Here is a 19,207-nt window from a genome sequence, read left to right as displayed (position 1 = left end):
TAGGAAGACCAGAGTTCTAGAAGCTAGTGAGTTTTAGGAAGACCAGAGTTCTAGAAGCTAGTGAGTTTTAGGAAGACCAGAGTTCTAGAAGCTAGTGAGTTTTAGCAAGACGAGAGTTATAGAAACTAGTGAGTTTTAGGTCAGTAACTTATAACCACGGAACCACCCCAGACCTTTCATGCATGACTTAAAGCACCTAAGTATTAGATTTACAGCCAGGGTCTAAAATGTCACTGCCAGGTCTGATTTTCTCTTTGGTTTTGAGCCCACGGCAAGAAGGCACCAGAGCCTATTGTGTTAACAGGTTCACACTAGATAACACAACCACACAGTGCATGAAAAACATGAGGTGTGGCTAACGTTTGCAAGCTTGAGCTAGCTACCGAACTAGCATACAAACTCGGTAGCACAGAGTAGATCCTCCATATGACGTTGAGAAATAGTGCATTGTGGGTAGTTTAGAAGATATCCGGAAATAAGTTAATAAATATGAAATAACGCAAAAACATAACTGTTTGAATTTAAAAGGTAACCAGATCGTGACTACAGCTAAGTTCCTAAGTCTTTAACCACACTATGTTGTTACATTGGTGAGTAAAAACACATGCTTCCTACCCTTTAACTTTTTGTCTAAAAATAAAATCTACATTTTACTCAACTTCGTTACCCACTCCAGTCAGCAGATGGCGATGTGGGACTTTAAGGCTATGCTGCTAGTGTGACGTATAATCTAGTGGACGGGACGCTTCTTTCAACAGCAGCAACAGTTAGTCAGACACCTCGGTAGCTTGCTAGACAAAATAGCCCAACCAATAAAGCTCTTTAGACGCTTTCGTGTATATTAGCCACTGTGTTTTCAAACCACTTCTGTCGTCTAGTTAGTTATCCCATTTAATTTCATATTTACGGTGTTGTTGTTATTGGTCAGCTAGCTGGCTGGTTAAGTTAGCACTAGCCTAGCTAGCTAACACCCCCGACCATGAGGTCACTAAGCTACTCTCCTCCTGCTAAAGAAGAGGAGGTCTGTTGGATGGAGAAAGAAGCTCTAGTGAAAGAGGAGGAGGAAGAGGAGGATGTTACAATACAAAAACAAGTAGAGGGTGAAGCTGTTACCGTGAAAGAAGAAGAGAAAGACGTGTTCAGAGTGAAAGAGGAGGAGGATGTTACAGTGAAAGAAGAGGAGGCTCCCGTTTTTGGAGTGAAAGAGGAGGAGGAGGAGGAGATGACTGTCACATCGAAAAAGGAGGAGGAAGAAGAGGAGGAAACTGGATATCTGGTTCCGGTTTCCCAAAGGCACCTTAAGGCATCCAATGGTTCTAATGATGAACTTAGCAGTAAGATGCTTTTGAGAAACCAGGCCCTGATTAACACTAGTAAGTACTGTCTTAAAAACAGAGGCACAAACTCTGCAGTTGTTGAACTGATGTGTGGTGTTAAAGGTGAAATCTGTAGTTGCTACATCCATATTTGGACTTTTATATTATTTATATATATCCATTGATTCTTGAAGAATATAACACATGCCTCATGAGCTTAGTTCAACTGTCTTACCCCATCAGATCCCAAAATAAGCTTTTTTTACTCCAATGTTTAGAAACAATGTAAATGTAAACCAACACTGTATAGCCTCAACATGGTTAAAACTATAATGTTGATATCATGGATGGTCAGTCCTTGGATCCATAGGTCTGTCTATGATTTTGAGAGTAGTTACATTTCTCCAGTCCCATCCTCATCTTATTACCAAAACAGTGGTGGAATGACAGCTTTGTAATTGTTTGAACTGCAGATTGGTTGATTGATTGATGTGGCTTTTTAAAGGAACAACCTAGGATTTAAACAGCAACAAAATGGCTGCCCTTAGACTTGGTTTGGTAAACAGCTGAGGGATGGGGGCTGGAGAAATGTAACCACTCTCAAATTCATAGAGAAAGCTATTGTAGCAACCTTAACCCAAAACCTAGCGATCTCATCAAGAAGTTCAGACATCTTGGTATAACAGTTCTATATCGTGGAGCTCCGCCCCATAGGGGAGCTCTGCTCCTAGTGGTTTACCCTCTGCCCTAAGGCAGCAGCAGCCTGAGACAAAATTATGCACACACCTACAGCCAATAGGAGTACAGGTGTCCCTATAAGAGGGGATGCCTCCCCTCAATCAGCCTCCCTTTTTCTTCAGCGACTGGACTAGACGGAAGAAGCCAAGAAGAGACGAAGAGAAGACTCAGGACGAAGAAAACGCCGTCGATTTTCCAGATCATCGACGTCGTCCTACAATGAGCACACCAAGCTTATCCATAGGGTAAGTATTTAACAAAAGCTATTTTCAGAGCTCAATGTCGCTGTTCCCCTTGGCGGCTGTCGACCCCCCCGACATATGTTTCGTGGGTTGAGGGACACAGCACGCCAGGGACAGCTTCATTAATCCCCCACTATGCGCCAGCTGCGCCCTCCTTTTTGAAGGAGTGGAAGCAGCGTTGGGCATTTTTAGGGAGGATATTCCTCTTGAGGACGTGCTATCAGTGTTAGTCTCAGCTTCTGAGGCATCATCTGAAGGCGCTGACTCAGGAAATGACAGGGCTATTGGGGAAGAAATGAATATTCTATTGGAACAATTCATTACACTGACCCAGATGTTTAACACCCCTTTTCCTTCGGGAAATTGTGAGGTCATTACATCCCTGGATGATGACGCCACAGCCTCTCTGTGCCTGAATTCTCAGGTCTCATTGAGTGGGCTGCTAAACAGCGGGAGATTAAGCTGCCCCCCATTCCCTCCAACCCGGAAGTGGATATGAGGAAGGGCGGCCGTTACTCTCGCTACAGCTTGGCGTCAGACGGCGGCCTCCAGCAGCAAGGGAGCGGGCCTCGCCCCCCCCCTGCAGCGCCAGAGGTGCCGGCGAGAGAGGTCATTAAAGCGTCATCCTGGCATCACCCGAAGGGCGGCCAGAAGAGACGCCGTTTATGACAGGCGAGGGGGAGAGAACGGAAGACGGCACAGCGCCTGCTGTGACCGAGCCCACTGTCCCCCCCCCCACTCTACCGTTGAGTGTATGGAGGAGAATGTTTTTTGTTGATGTGTGTAATAAAGAGTTGGCTCTACTTGACACTGTCAAAAAAGAGCCCCTTTTCCATAATACATCCGAGAGCGTTCGACCTTCCTCACTCTCGCTGTCTCTCTTACCACTATGAGTGCAGCTCAGCCCACCATGGTGCGTTGCTGAATGCACACATAAGGCAGGTATATAAAAGGTATTAAGTGTACCTTATAAAGACCTCACTTTACAGACTCCTAGGAGTGCTGTAGTGAGTGTCTCACATAGCAGGCTGCAGTCTCAGCTAGATAATGGCATGATGACGCGACCGCTATTCGGGGCGGCGCTCTGTCTCAGGCTAACGCCTCAGTCAGTGCAGTTCAGACCCGTGCTGCGTTCACGGAGGGCCTGATTACTACGGTTACGGGCGTAACCAACGTATCGGCGCCCCCGTTTCTCTCAGAACGTGCTGATAATAACCACATTGGGGATGGCGCACTATCACAGACTAAGGTCTCTGTTAGTACGACCCAGACCCGTGCTGCGTTCAAGAAGGGCCCGATTACCACGGTCACGAAGGTGCCCAGTGTATTGGCGCCCCCACCTTTTTCTGAACGCGCCCAGTCTCACCACACTCGCTTGCTGGGGATGGCGCCCTGCTAGCCCTAAGGAAGTGTCGTCCGAATCACACGGTGACGGCGCTGTCGATCATGTCACTTTTGGGTCTCATGTCGTCAGCCCACTCTGTGGTTCCGCTGGGACTCCTGCACATGCGCAGGACGCAGCGATGGATCGCCCAACTAAGACTAGACCCATTGCGTCAATGTCATCGGTTGGTGGTGGTTCCCCTCTCGCTCAGTGCAGACCTAAACTATTGGAGAAACTCGCGCGTTCTCACGAACGGAGTCCCGATGGGAAAGGTGTCCTCTCACATCCCATTATTCACCATTATTCATTCCCTGACGGGATGGAGAGGGACATGTCAGACACAAGCGATAGGAGGTGTGTGGCCTCAATCAGGTCGTCACATCAACCTCCTGGAGTTGGAAACGGTTCGACTGGTTCTGACCCACTTCGCGTCTACCCTTCGGGGTCGCGATGTGCTGGTCTGGTCAGACAACCGGACCACAGTAGCCCACATAAATCGCCAGGAAGGAGTCAGGTCTCCTGCTCTCCATCGGGCGGCAGAGGAATTGTGGCTATGGGCTCACGAGCACCTTCGCTCATTGAGAGCAGCACACATTCCGGGCTACTTGAACGTAGGAGCAGACCTCATGTCAAGAGGGGGTCCTCGAGACGACGAGTGGTGTCTGCATCCAGACATTGTTCTCCAGATTTGGGAACAATTCGGGAGAGCCGAGGTGGGCCTATTCGCGTCACGCGTGAACGCGCAATGTCCTCTGTGGTTCTCTCTGAGGGAACAGGACGAACCGCCACTGGGAAGGGACGCCTTTGCGCACCAACCGTGGCCGAGAGTTCTCCTGTATGCATTCCCTCCGCTGTCCTGCATTCTCCCACTGCTAGCCAGGGTGAGGTCAGGGGGGCTGTCAGTGATACTGATAGCGCCCGATCGCCCGGGGGCTCCGTGGTTTGCGGAGATGAGTCAGATGTTGACGGCGCCACCTTGGCCAATTCCACATCTACGGGACGCGTTGTCTCAGGCAGCTGGCACGATAGGGAAATTGCCCATAATCGGCCAACCACTGAAGGCCTGGCTGCTGAGAGGGACAGGCTAGAGCGCCGTGGGTTATCTGATGCAGTGATCAGGACCATACAGGTTTCACGTGCCAGTTCCACTTCTAAGATGTATGCCAGTAGATGGAACGTGTTTTCACGATGGTGTGTCACACAAGGTGTGGACCCCATGAGCTGTCAGGTGGAGAGTATTCTCTCTTTTCTACAGCTCATGTTTGATAAGCAAAAATCGCCTGCCACGATTAGAGTGTTTGCAGCAGCGATTTCAGCTTGTCATGAGGGGTTTGGCAGAGACAATGTCTTTAGCCACCCTCTAGTGAAACGCTTCCTATTAGGAACGCGGCGACTTAGGCCAACACCTAGAGTCACGCTTCCTCAGTGGGATTTGGCTTTGGTACTCGAAGCGCTATGTAAGTCGCCGTTCGAGCCATTGAATCAAATACCCCTCAAGATGCTGTCTATAAAGACAGCACTGTTGCTCGCTTTGACTACAGCTAAGCGGGTCAGTGATTTGTGTGCTCTTTCAACGGGACCTGACTGCTTGGCCATCAATGGTGACCTGAGCAGAGCAGTGTTACGTCCTAACCCGGTATTTATGCCGAAGGTTATTAAGAGTTCATATAGGTCACAGACTGTGGAGCTGTGGGATTTTTCTCCTCCTCCTCATAGAGAGAGGAGTGAGGAAAAGCTCCATCGCCTGTGCCCGGTACGCGCTTTGGCGTGTTACGTCGAGCGCACAGCAGCGATTAGGTCATCGCCTCAGTTGTTTGTGTGTCACGGTGCGGCTGCACTAGGTAGACCACTTTCAAAACAGAGGTTGTCTCACTGGCTTTGTGAAGGCATTGAGACAGCTTATGAGGTAGCAGGGCGGCAATTGCCTCAGGGTATCAGAGGTCACTCCACTCGTGGAGTAGCGGCTTCTACTGCCCTTTTCAGAGGAACAGGAGTAGAGGATATCTGTAGAGCAGCATCCTGGTCGACGCCGTCTCCATTTATCAGTTTCTATCTCTTAGATATGTCTTCTAATTCTCTGGCTCGATCTGTAAGCGTGGCTGAAGGGAGATTTTGAGCAAGAAAGAGAGGAGAAGCAGGACTGTGGACACAGGTTTCCATCAGGTCCGCTTTGGTTAGGAAGACGTGTTTTTGACAGATGTGTTTTCTAACTCTTTGGCTCGGTCTGTACTCAGCATAGCTGAAGGGAGATCTTGAGCTAGGAAGAGAGGGAAAAGCAGGACTATGGACAGGGTTTCCATCAGGTCCGCTTTGGATAAGAAAACATATTTTGTGGCATGAATCCTGACTGACAGGGTCAGTACAGTAGAGGCATGCGTTGATTACAGAATGTGAGGTCATCTATCTGCTTGTTCAGTTAGTATGACTCATGTTTTTGTTCCTGCCCACTAATCTCTGGGATTCCATTGAGTGAGTGGGGCGGTCTACCGTGTTCACAATGTAGAGTGACACTTGATGTCATTCCATTAGTGGTCGGTAGTGTTTTCACAGGATATTGAGGCACATCTATCTGCTAGTACAGATTAGTATGGCTTCTATTCTGGTGATCTGCCCACTAGTTATTGGCATTGCCATTGGACTAGGTGGGGCGGGTCTTTTAACCGATGACGCGGTATATTGTGACGCCTGTAGGTTTTTTTTAGTTGCAGTACTGCGGGACTCGGTTGCAGCCATTGCTGGGCCTGACATTCTCGTTTCGATGGGAAGTGTTAGGCTCGGCAGGGAGTACATTTTGGAGCGCTACGCTCCGCCTTAAACCACTAGGAGCAGAGCTCCCCTATGGGGCGGAGCTCCACGATATAGAACGATTAGTTACCGGAGTGTAACTCCAGTTCTATGAGTGGAGCGGAGCCCCATAGGACTTAAGGCTCTGCCGACCCTCTCTAGTCTCGCTGAAGAAAAATATATCGGGAGGCTGATTGAGGGGAGGCATCCCCTCTTATAGGGACACCTGTACTCCTATTGGCTGTAGGTGTGTGCATAATTTTGTCTCAGGCTGCTGCTGCCTTAGGGCAGAGGGTAAACCACTAGGAGCAGAGCTCCCCTATGGGGCTCCGCTCCACTCATAGAACTGGAGTTACACTCCGGTAACTAATCGTTATAAGGTGTTGGCTTGACAGTCTCTGGACCCAGGTTTGAGTCCAGCTCAGGGCTACCCCTGGAATTCACTACACTATGAATACAAGGACTGGCCATCCATAAGGTCAAAATCACAGTTTTAACCAAATTGAGACTAAACAGTGTTTGTTTACAAACAGTGGCGTTTTATGAGCTTATGTTTTGGTTTCTGATGGGGTAAGACAGTTGAAACATTTGAGGCATTTAAAAGTTATATTCTTCAGGAATCAATGGCTATCCAGTTTATGGGTCTTTCTATATCTGCCAGTGAGGCTTTCCTGTGGGGGTCAAATTGTTGGAGCTGTTGATAAGTCATTGTATAATATTCTGCAAATGTATTTTCATTATTATTAGGGCTGACCCTAGTCGACTGGTCGATTGTTTGGTCGATAGGCTGTTTTGTCGACAGAGATGCTAGGAGCAACAACGGCTGAAGCGCGAAGTGGTAGGCCACACAAGCTCACAGAACGGGCCCGCCGAGTGCTGAAGCGCGTTCCAAACTGCCTCTGGAAGCAACGTCAGCAGAATAACTGTTAGTCAGCCGTCCCATATAGAAATAACAAAATAGTTGGGAAGAGATCTTTGACGCACCGATCCCATGGCACGTCAGTGCCCGACCTAACTAAAGCTCTTGTGGCTGAATGGAAGCAAGTCCCCGCAGCAATGTTCCAACATCTAGTGGAAAGCCTTCCTAGAAGAGTGGAGGCTGTTATAGCAGCAAAGGGGGGGACCAACTCCATATTAATGCCTCTGCTTGAAACATGTAGGTATTACAGACACGGTCAGGGAGACGTTTTAAAATGTCAGTGAAGACTCTTGCCAGCTGGTCAGTGCATGCTCTGAGTACGCGTCCTGGTAATCTGTCTGTGAAGATTAACCTGTTTAACCCCTTGGAGTCAATTGACGCAAATTTGCTTCAATCTAAGTAATTTAAGTAATCCATAGTACGACCATCTTAAAACAATTCCATATGTCCGTTTAGCCCCCCTCCCCCAACGGCTTAGATTTACAGGGGTTAAAGGTCTTACTCACATCGGCTAAGGAGAGAGTGATCATACAGTCGTCCGGAACAGCTGGTGCACAAGACTTTGTGGAGGCCACGGAGATGGCACAGTCCATCGCTCTAAGACATGTGATACATAAATTGTATATGGTTATATTATGTACAAAAAAATTATGCAACACTAATAAATCTAATATTATTTTATAACAAATGTACTTTCTCCCGCTTTGGATACTGTCGCTGTCCGCGGTTCTGAATGTAATTATATGCACAAGCACAAAACACCACATCTGTAATTTTAGTCCCGTCTGAATCTGCCATGGCAGTCATTTTTACATGGCAGGAGAGTAACAATTCAAGCCAGAATAACCTACTGTTTTTTGGCGAACTCCAAGGTCCTCTGGTAATACTAGTCCCGTGGGAATCGACATCCCTGTGTTTTGAGAGAAATTAGTTTGACAGGTGTTGCTCACGGTTTGATCAAGAAAACAATAACTGATTTTATCAATTTAACGGTGCTGCTCATAGCCTACATATGAAGGGCCTGCAAGTATCAACTTTCACAGTGGATGATTTTGTTCATATGTTTTGTGTGTATTTATATTTCTAGCCTACAATCATCGATGTTACTACTAATGTGAAAACAAGACAAGATATTACTATTATTGCTCCCTTGACTGTCTTAAGACAATTGTCAAATAATTTAACAGATGTCAATTGTTGTACAGCTTCATGGGTACGCTCTGGGCATAACCTTTTATCTCAAATAAACAGTATTTCTGCTGTTGTGGCCCTTTAACCATCTGTCTGACTTTGTCGTTCACACAGAAGAGAGACGTGACTATCGTGGATCCTCTGGGGAGCCTCAACAACATCATGAAGCTAAGGAGGCAGAGAAGAGTCCCTCCAGATCAGAACACCTCAAGAAACACCAGCGGAAACCCACAGGGAAGAAATCTCACTGCTGCTCTGACTGTGGGAGGAGATTCACCTCTTCAGCAGACCTTAAAAGACATCAGAGAATCCATACAGGAGAGAAACCTTATATCTGTAGTCAATGTGGGAAGAGTTTTACTCACTCAAGCTGCCTAAAAGAACATTTGAAAACGCACACAGGAGAGAAACCTTATAGCTGTGATCAATGTGGGAAGAGTTTTAGTGCATCAAGCAACCTGATGGTACATATGAGAACGCACACTGGAGAGAAACCTTATAGCTGTGATCAATGTGGGAAGAATTTTAGTGCATCAAGCAACCTGATGGTACATATGAGAACGCACACTGGAGAGAAACCTTATAGCTGTGATCAATGTGGGAAGAGTTTTAGTGAATCAAGCAGCCTGAGAGTACATTTGAGAACGCACACTGGAGAGAGACCTTATAGCTGTAATCAATGTTTAAAGAGTTTTTTAAACGCTAGCCATCTTAAAATACATCAGAGAAGACACACCGGAGAGAAACCTTTCCACTGCTCTGACTGTGGAAAGAGTTTTGTTTCATCAGGGTGTTTAAAATCACACCAGAGAACACACACAGGAGAGAAATCTCACTGCTGCTCTGACTGTGGGAAGAGATTCACCTCTTCAGCAGAACTTAAAAGACATCAGAGAATCCATACAGGAGAAAAACCTTATAGCTGTGATCAATGTGGGAAGAGATACGCTGATAAAAGAACTCTGATTAAACATCAGAAAGTACATACATGAAGGAGTTGTTTCATGATATAAATTAAATAATGTCACAATGTTTTAACATTGTTGTATGAGTATTTTAATGAATTTCACAATGTAGAACCATTTACATTTTACATTTTTAGTCATTTAGCAGACGCTCTTATCCAGAGGATGAAAGATAGATACAGCTAGCCAGTTGATAGTAAAATAGGATGAATGATGCAGCTAGCCAGTTGATAGTAAAGTAGGATGAATGATACAGCTGGCCAGTTGATATTAAAGTAGGATGAATGATGCAGCTGGCCAGTTGATAGTAAAGTAGGATGAATGATAGATACAGCTGGCCAGTTGATAGTAAAGTAGGATGAATGATGCAGCTGGCCAGTTGATAGTAAAGTAGGATGAATGATAGATGCAGCTAGCCGGTTGATAGTAAAGTAGGATGAATGATGCAGCTGGACAGTTGATAGTAAAGTAGAATGAAAGATAGATACAGCTTGCCAGTTGATAGTAAAGTAGTATGAATGATGCAGATAGCCAGTTGATAGTAAAGTAGGATGAATGATGCAGCTGGCCAGTTGATAGTAAAGTAGGATGAATGATATATACATGCTGGCCGGTTGATAGTAAAGTAGGATGAATGATGCAGCTAGCCAGTTGATAGTAAAGTAGGATGAATGATGCAGCTGGCCAGTTGATAGTAAAGTAGGATGAATGATGCAGCTGGCCAGTTGATAGCGAAGTAGGATGAATGATAGATGCATCTAGCCAGTTGATAGTAAAGTAGGATGAATGATAGATACAGCTAGCCAGTTGATAGTAAAGTAGAATGAATGATGCAGCTAGCCAGTTGATAGTAAAGTAGGATGAATGATGCAGCTGGCCAGTTGATAGTAAAGTAGGATGAATGATACAGCTGGCCAGTTGATAGCGAAGTAGGATGAATGATAGATGCAGCTGGCCAGTTGATAGTGAAGTAGGATGAATGATAGATGCAGCTAGCCAGTTGATAGTAAAGTAGGATGAGTGATACAGCTGGCCAGTTGATAGTAAAGTAGAATGAATGATAGATACAGCTGGCCAGTTGATAGTAAAGTAGAATGAATGATACAGCTGGCCAGTTGATAGTAAAGTAGAATGAATGATACAGCTGGCCAGTTGATAGTAAAGTAGGATCAATGATGCAGCTAGCCAGTTGATAGTAAAGTAGAATGAATGATGCAGCTGGCTAGTTGATAGTAAAGTAGGATGAATGATAGATACAGCTGGCCAGTTGATAGTAAAGTAGGATGAATGATGCAGCTAGCCAGTTGATAGTAAAGTATGATGAAATGCAGCTGGCCAGTTGATAGTAAAGTAGGATGAATGATACAGCTGGCCAGTTGATAGTAAAGTAGGATGAATGATGCAGCTGGCCAGTTGATAGTAAAGTAGGATGAATGATAGATGCAGCTGGCCAGTTGATAGTAAAGTAGGATGAATGATGCAGCTAGCCAGTTGATAGTAAAGTATGATGAAATGCAGCTGGCCAGTTGATAGTAAAGTAGGATGAATGATACAGCTGGCCAGTTGATAGTAAAGTAGGATGAATGATGCAGCTGGCCAGTTGATAGTAAAGTAGGATGAATGATAGATGCAGCTGGCCAGTTGATAGTGAAGTAGGATGAATGATACAGCTAGCTAGCGGCAATAGCTAGCCAGGAGTTCATCTGAACATGTAGACTGAAATATAGACTAACCGGTGAACAACAGTGTGCACTTCGTCCACTGCCAGTCCAATCAACCGCTCGCTGAAAAAGGTTGCTTGAATAACTTTTCTACATACATCGCTTCATATATACGGTCCAGAGGAGCCTATGAGTTCTGGGAGAGGTACGGTACAGAGGAGCCTATGGGTTCTGGGAGAGGTACGGTCCAGAGGAGCCTTTGGGTTCTGGGAGAGGTACGGTACAGAGGAGCCTATGGGTTCTGGGAGAGGTACGGTACAGAGGAGCCTATGGGTTCTGGGAGAGATATGGTCCAGAGGAGCCTATGGGTTCTGGGAGAGGTACGGTCCAGAGGAGCCTATGGGTTCTGGGAGAGGTATGGTCCAGAGGAGCCTATGGGTTCTGGGAGAGGTACGGTCCAGAGGAGCCTATGGGTTCTGGGAGAGGTACGGTCCAGAGGAGCCTATGGGTTCTGGGAGAGGTACGGTCCAGTGGAGCCTATGGGTTCTGGGAGAGGTACGGTCCAGAGGAGCCTATGGGTTCTGGGAGAGGTACGGTCCAGAGGAGCCTATGGGTTCTGGGAGAGGTACGGTCCAGAGGAGCCTATGGGTTCTGGGAGAGGTACGATCCAGAGGAGCCTATGGGCTCTGGGAGAGGTACGGTCCAGAGGAGCCTATGGGTTCTGGGAGAGGTACAGTCCAGAGGAGCCTATGGGGTTCTTGGCACACAAATGCTCCTAGAGAGAAGGGAGAATACTGAAGCATGTTGATGACAGTTCTACAATCTCCATCAGAGGCCCAGGCTTTTGGCAGAGAAGGTAAAGCTCTCTTTTCTGGACTGCAACATTGTAATATTGTGCCCTCCACGGCACTTCATATACAGTGCAGTCGGAAAGTAGTCAGACCCCTTCACTTTTCCACATTGTTACGTTACAGCCTTGTTCTAAAATGGATTAAATTGTTTTTATCCCTCATCAATAAACACACACACACACACACACACACACACACACAATACCCCATAACGACAAAGCAAATACTGGTTTTTAGAATTTTTGGCAAATGTATAAAAAATACAAACTGAAATATGAAATGTACATAAGCATTCAGACCCTTTACTCAGTACTTTGTTGAAGCACCTTTGGCAGCGATTACAGCCTCAATTCTTCTTGGGTATGACGCTACATGCTTGGCACACCTGTATTTGGGGAGTTTCTCCCATTCTTCTCTGCAGATCCTCTCAAGCTCTGTCAGGTTGGATGGGGAGCGTCACTGCACAGCTATTTACAGGTCTCTCCAGAGATGTTTGATCGGATTCAAGTCCGGACTCTGGCTGGGCTACTCAAGGACATTCAGAGACTTGTCCCAAAGCCGCTCCTGCGTTGTCTTGGCTGTGTGCTTAGGGTCGTTGTCCGGTTGGAAGGTGAACCTTCGCCCCAGTCTGAGGTCCTGAGCGCTCTAGAGAAGGTTTTCATCAAGGATCTCTCTGTACTTTGCTCAGTTCATCTTTCCTTCGATCCTGACTAGTCTCCCAGTCCCTGTTGCTGAAAAATATCCCCACAGCATGATGCTGCCACCACCATGCATCACTGTAGGGATGATGCCTGGTTTCCCCCAGACGTGACATTTCGCATTCAGGCCAAAGAGTTAAATCTTGGTTTCATCAGACCAGATAATCTTGTTTCTCATGATCTGAGAGTCCTTTAGGTACCATTTGGCAAACTCCAAGTGGGCTGTCATGTGCATTTTACTGAGGATTGGCTTCCGTCTGGCCACTCTACCATAAAGGCCTGATTGGTGGAGTACTGCAGAGATGGTTGTCCTTCTGGAAGGTTCTCCCATCTCCACAGAGGAACTCTGGAGCTCTGTCAGAGTGACCATTGTTTTCTTGGTCACCTCCCTGACCAAGGCCCTTCTCCCCCGACTTCGTTTAACACTTTTTTGGTTACTACATGATTCCATATGTGTTATTTCATAGTTTTGACATCTTCACTATTATTCTACAATGTAAATAAAATAGTAAAAATAAAGGAAAACCCTTGAATGAATAGGTGTCCAAACTTTAGACTGGTACTGTACATTATGGAAAACATGTCTCACACTCAGTCATAGTTAGTAGAATAATGAATGCATTGGCAAGATTTTGGCACCGTCAACTTTTAGAAGGTTAGCAGGAAAGTTAATAATTTAAACCACCTAAATATACTCACATTCACTGTATCACGTTTCAGGAGAAGACCCAGATGTTGACATTGTCGAAGTAACAAAAGGTTATTACAAAATCAGGGGGCAGGTAAACAACAGGTCAAGGGCAGGCAGAGATCAGTAATCCAGATCAGAGTCCAAAAAGTACAGAACGGCAGGCTGTCTCAGGGCAGGCAGAGATCAGTAATCCAGATCAGAGTCCAAAAAGTACAGAACGGCAGGCAGTGTTAGGGCAGGCAGAGGTCAATAATCCAGATCAGAGTCCAAAAAGTACAGAAGGGCAGGCAATTCGCCCTTTTTTTTTTTTTTTTTTACAGTGGCAAAGGGTAAAGTCTACAAAACCTAGACCACTGTGTTTATTATAGATTCAAGTTTTGGAAACATAAAAAACTGTATTGAGATTACGGTAAATGTTTAATCGAGGAGAAAATGTGCAGAATGTCTCACTCGATCTCCATCTTCTCCCGCCACTGGGCTTCCTCTCATCACCATATTTGGTAGTGAGTGGAAACGTCAACCGGATGCTTCACATTTATACATCAGGTGAAATATCTGGCTCATTGTTCTATCTGTGGTGTGGTTGTGTTATTAAATGGTGGGCAGAAGCTGAAAAGAGTGAAGTTAATCGAGGAGGAGCAGATTTGTTTGTATTATTACAGCAAAATACTCTTATGATGACTATAACATTTGTTGGCACCTTCAATTCTTGCACATTTTCTCATAAAAAGTATACTGAACAAAAATATAAATGCAACATGCAACAATTTCAAAGATTTTACTGAGTTACAGTTAATATATATATAAGGAAATCAGTCAATGTAAATAAATGAATAAGGCCCTAATCTATGGATTTCACATGACTGGGGAGGGGTGCAGCTATGGGTGGGCCTGGGAGGGCATAGGTCCACCCACTGGGGAGGGGTGCAGCTATGGGTGGGCCTGGGAGGGCATAGGTCCACCCACTGGGGAGGGGTGCAGCTATGGGTGGGCCTGGGAGGGCATAGGTCCACCCACTGGGGAGGGGTGCAGCTATGGGTGGGCCTGGGAGGGCATAGGTCCACCCACTGGGGAGGGGTGCAGCTATGGGTGGGCCTGGGAGGGCATAGGTCCACCCACTGGGGAGGGGTGCAGCTATGGGTGGGCCTGGGAGGGCATAGGTCCACCCACTGGGGAGGGGTGCAGCTATGGGTGGGCCTGGGAGGGCATAGGTCCACCCACTGGGGAGGGGTGCAGCTATGGGTGGGCCTGGGAGGGCATAGGTCCACCCACTGGGGAGGGGTGCAGCTATGGGTGGGCCTGGGAGGGCATAGGTCCACCCACTGGGGAGGGGTGCAGCTATGGGTGGGCCTGGGAGGGCATAGGTCCACCCACTGGGGAGGGGTGCAGCTATGGGTGGGCCTGGGAGGGCATAGGTCCACCCACTGGGGAGGGGTGCAGCTATGGGTGGGCCTGGGAGGGCATAGGTCCACCCACTGGGGAGGGGTGCAGCTATGGGTGGGCCTGGGAGGGCATAGGTCCACCCACTGGGGAGGGGTGCAGCTATGGGTGGGCCTGGGAGGGCATAGGTCCACCCACTGGGGAGGGGTGCAGCTATGGGTGGGCCTGGGAGGGCATAGGTCCACCCACTGGGGAGGGGTGCAGCTATGGGTGGGCCTGGGAGGGCATAGGTCCACCCACTGGGGAGGGGTGCAGCTATGGGTGGGCCTGGGAGGGCATAGGTCCACCCACTGGGGAGGGGTGCAGCTATGGGTGGGCCTGGGAGGGCATAGGTCCACCCACTGGGGAGCCAGGTCCAGCCAATCAGAATGAGTTTTTTCCACACAAAAGGACTTTATTACAGACAGAAATACTCCTCAGTTTCATCAGCTGTTCGGGCGGCTGATCTCAGACGATCCCTTAAGTGAACAAGCCGGATGTGGATGTCCTGGGCTGGTGTGGTTACACGTGGTCTGTGGGATCGGCTTATGGTAGAGAAATTGACATTAAATTCTCTGGCAACAGCTCTGGTGGACATTCCTGCAGTCAGCATGCCAATTGCACACTCCCTCAAGTAAGTACTGTTTCCTTCTCCTCTTCCAACATGACAGTTATCTCCCCCTCCTCCTTCACTCCAAGAACGGCATCCTCCTCTCTCTCTTCTTCTTCTTCTTTCACTGTAACTTCCTCCTCTTCTTTTTTTACTGTGACATCCTCCTCTTCCTTCTCCTCTTTCACAACAATGTTCAGCCACAGACCCTCTTTCTCCATCCAGCAGACCTCCTCTTCTTTAGCAGGAGGAGAGTATCTTAGTGAGCTCATGGTCGGGGATGTTAGCTAACTAGTTAGCATTAGCCTAGTGTTACTTAGCCAGATAGGAGGATGTTCGCTAGCTAGTTAGCATTAGCCTAGTGTTACTTAGCCAGATAGGAGGATGTTAGCTAGCTTGTTAGCATTAGCCTAGTGTTACTTAGCCAGTTAGGAGGATGTTAGCTAGCTTGTTAGCATTAGCCTAGTGTTACTTAGCCAGATAGGAGGATGTTAGCTAGCTTGTTAGCATTAGCCTAGTGTTACTTAGCCAGATAGGAGGATGTTAGCTAGCTTGTTAGCATTAGCCTAGTGTTACTTAGCCAGATAGGAGGATGTTAGCTAGCTTGTTAGCATTAGCCTAGTGTTACTTAGCCAGATAGGAGGATGTTAGCTAGCTTGTTAGCATTAGCCTAGTGTTACTTAGCCAGATAGGAGGATGTTAGCTAGCTAGTTAGCATTAGCCTAGTGTTACTTAGCCAGATAGGAGGATGTTAGCTAGCTTGTTAGCATTAGCCTAGTGTTACTTAGCCAGATAGGAGGATGTTAGCTAGCTAGTTAGCATTAGCCTAGTGTTACTTAGCCAGATAGGAGGATGTTAGCTAGCTTGTTAGCATTAGCCTAGTGTTCCTTAGCCAGATAGGAGGATGTTAGCTAGCTTGTTAGCATTAGCCTAGTGTTACTTAGCCAGATAGGAGGATGTTAGCTAGCTTGTTAGCATTAGCCTAGTGTTACTTAGCCAGATAGGAGGATGTTAGCTAGCTTGTTAGCATTAGCCTAGTGTTACTTAGCCAGATAGGAGGATGTTAGCTAGCTTGTTAGCATTAGCCTAGTGTTACTTAGCCAGATAGGAGGATGTTAGCTAGCTTGTTAGCATTAGCCTAGTGTTACTTAGCCAGATAGGAGGATGTTAGCTATCTTGTTAGCATTAGCCTAGTGTTCCTTAGCCAGATAGGAGGATGTTAGCTAGCTAGTTAGCATTAGCCTAGTGTTACTTAGCCAGATAGGAGGATGTTAGCTAGCTTGTTAGCATTAGCCTAGTGTTCCTTAGCCAGATAGGAGGATGTTAGCTAGCTTGTTAGCATTAGCCTAGTGTTCCTTAGCCAGATAGGAGGATGTTAGCTAGCTTGTTAGCATTAGCCTAGTGTTCCTTAGCCAGATAGGAGGATGTTAGCTAGCTTGTTAGCATTAGCCTAGTGTTCCTTAGCCAGATAGGAGGATGTTAGCTAGTTAAGATGAGCTACTAGCCTAGTGGTAGGCTATTCTAGCTATTCAGCCAGCTGATTAGTAACTTACATATGAAATAAATGGGGTAACTATCTATACAACATATCTTTTCTTAAACACAGTGACTAATATACACCGAAATAATCTCAAGAGCTATAATGTTTCGGCTATGTTGTCGAGCAAGCTACCAAAGTGGCTGACTAGCTGTTGTTGTTGTTGACGAAACTAGCTAGCAATTTTTTATCAAAAACATAAGTCAGAACACAGCCTCTCTATTCTCTCATGGGATTTCAGGTCCTCTGACTGGGAAAATGTCTTTCCACAATGAGAGCAGTGGTATGTCTTGTCCTCCTGTGTTTTAGTATGTTGGTAAGGCTTTTCTCCTGTGTGTGTTCTCTCATGCTTTTTCAGGTCCCATGATCTGGTAAAACTCTTTTCACACTGGGAACATTGGTAGGGCTTTTCTCCTGTGTGTATTCTTTCATGCACTTTCAGGCTCCCTTGATGGGTAAAACTATTTTAACACTGGGAACATTGGTAGGGCTTTTCTCCTGTGTGTATTCTTTCATGCACCTTCAGGCTCCCTAAATGAGTAAAACTCTTTCCACAGTGGGAACAGTGATAAGGCTTCTCTCCTGTGTGTGTTCTCTCATGCCCAACCAGGGCCCCTAACTGAGTAATACTATTTCCACAGTGGGAGCAGTGGTAAGGCCTTTCTCCTGTATGTATTCTCTCGTGCATTTTCAGACTCCCTAAATGAGTAAAACTCTTTTCACAGTGGGAGCACTGATGTCGTCTCTCTGGTTTGGCCGTCTCTGGGTCTGGTTCCCCTGAAGGACTCTTCCCGCTGTCAGAGTGAGAGTCTGGTCTCTCTCCTGCCAAAGACAGACATATAATTTAGCTAAACAGCGACCTGAATGAAACCTCCACATGCTAAAACCGTCTTCCTATGAGGTTTAATCCAGACTATATCCCACAATAGCCTGAGGTCAGTCTTCACAACATAATACAAAATAAACTTGAGATGTAGAGCTTCAAATCTAATCTTGCTCTCATGGAATGTCATGTTTATAGGCTGATCAGAGCTCTATAATAATAGATAATGTCATGTTTATAGGCTGATCAGAGCTCTATAATAATAGATAATGTTTATAGGCTGATCAGAGCTCTATAATAATAGATAATGTCATGTTTATAGGCTGATCAGAGCTCTATAATAATAGATAATGTCATGTTTATAGGCTGATCAGAGCTCTATAATAATAGATAATGTCATGTTTATAGGCTGAGCAGAGCTCTATAATAATAGATAATGTCATGTTTATAGGCTGATCAGAGCTCTATAATAATAGATAATGTCATGTTTATAGGCTGAGCAGAGCCATGACGCGGCGCACAATTGGCCCAGTGTCGTCCGGATTAGGCCGGCCGGGATGTCCTTGTCCCATCGCGCTCTAGCGACTCCTGTGGCGGGCCAGGCGCATGCATGCTGACATGGTCGCCAGTTGTATGAGTTTCCTCTGAAACATTGGTGCGGCTGGCTTCCGGGTTCCGGCTTCCAGTGTGTCAAGAAGCAGTGCGGCTTGGCGGGGGTCGTGTTTCAGAGGACGCATGGCTCTCGACCTTCGCCTCTCCCGAGTCCGTATGGGAGTTGCAGCGATGGGACAATACTGTTTTGTTTTTTTCTCCATTTAACTAAGTAGCTAACAATATTATATTGAGATGTATAAAGAGAAGCATGTGTTGATAAATGAACATTTTTAATGAGTGAGAATTTAAAACAAACTTAACATCTACTACACATCTGTATTTAGGCAATTTCTGATTCATTCAGTCAAACAGACAGATAATAAGCATTTAGGTCTAACACGTACAGTGCCTTGCAAAATTATTCATCCCGTTGGAGTTTTTCCTATTTTGTTGAATTACAACCTGTAATTTAAATGGATTTTTATTTGGATTTCATGTAATGGACATACACAAAATAGTCCAAATTGGTAAAGTGGAATGAAAAATATAACTTGTTTCAAATAATTCTAACAAATAAATAACGGAAAAGTGGTGCGTGCATATGTATTCACCCCCTTTGCTATGAAGCCCCTAAATAAGATCTGGTGCAACCAATTACCTTCATAAGTCACATCATTAGTTAAATAAAGTCCACCTGTGTGCAATCTAAGTGTAACATGATCTGTCACATGATCTCAGTATATATACACCTGTTCTGAAAGGCCCCAGAGTCTGCAACACCACT

General features: G+C 46.1%; 1 pseudogene across 1 annotated transcript; it reads right to left on the bottom strand.

The window, feature by feature from the left end:
* Positions 1-17,196: 17,196 nt before the first annotated feature.
* On the bottom strand, positions 17,197-18,019 carry LOC311113900 (annotated as a pseudogene). The gene is made up of 2 exons: positions 18,004-18,019; positions 17,197-17,828 (listed from the first exon to the last, which is right to left on the bottom strand). The product of its transcript is annotated as an uncharacterized misc_RNA (transcript).
* Positions 18,020-19,207: the final 1,188 nt, after the last annotated feature.

The sequence above is a fragment of the Coregonus lavaretus genome, assembly GCF_964263955.1.
Source record: "Coregonus lavaretus genome assembly, contig: HAP1_SCAFFOLD_281, whole genome shotgun sequence".
NCBI classification, from domain to species: domain Eukaryota; kingdom Metazoa; phylum Chordata; class Actinopteri; order Salmoniformes; family Salmonidae; genus Coregonus; species Coregonus lavaretus.
The sequence above is the reverse complement of the archived record's forward strand: the minus strand, read 5'-3'. Positions and strand labels throughout refer to the sequence as shown.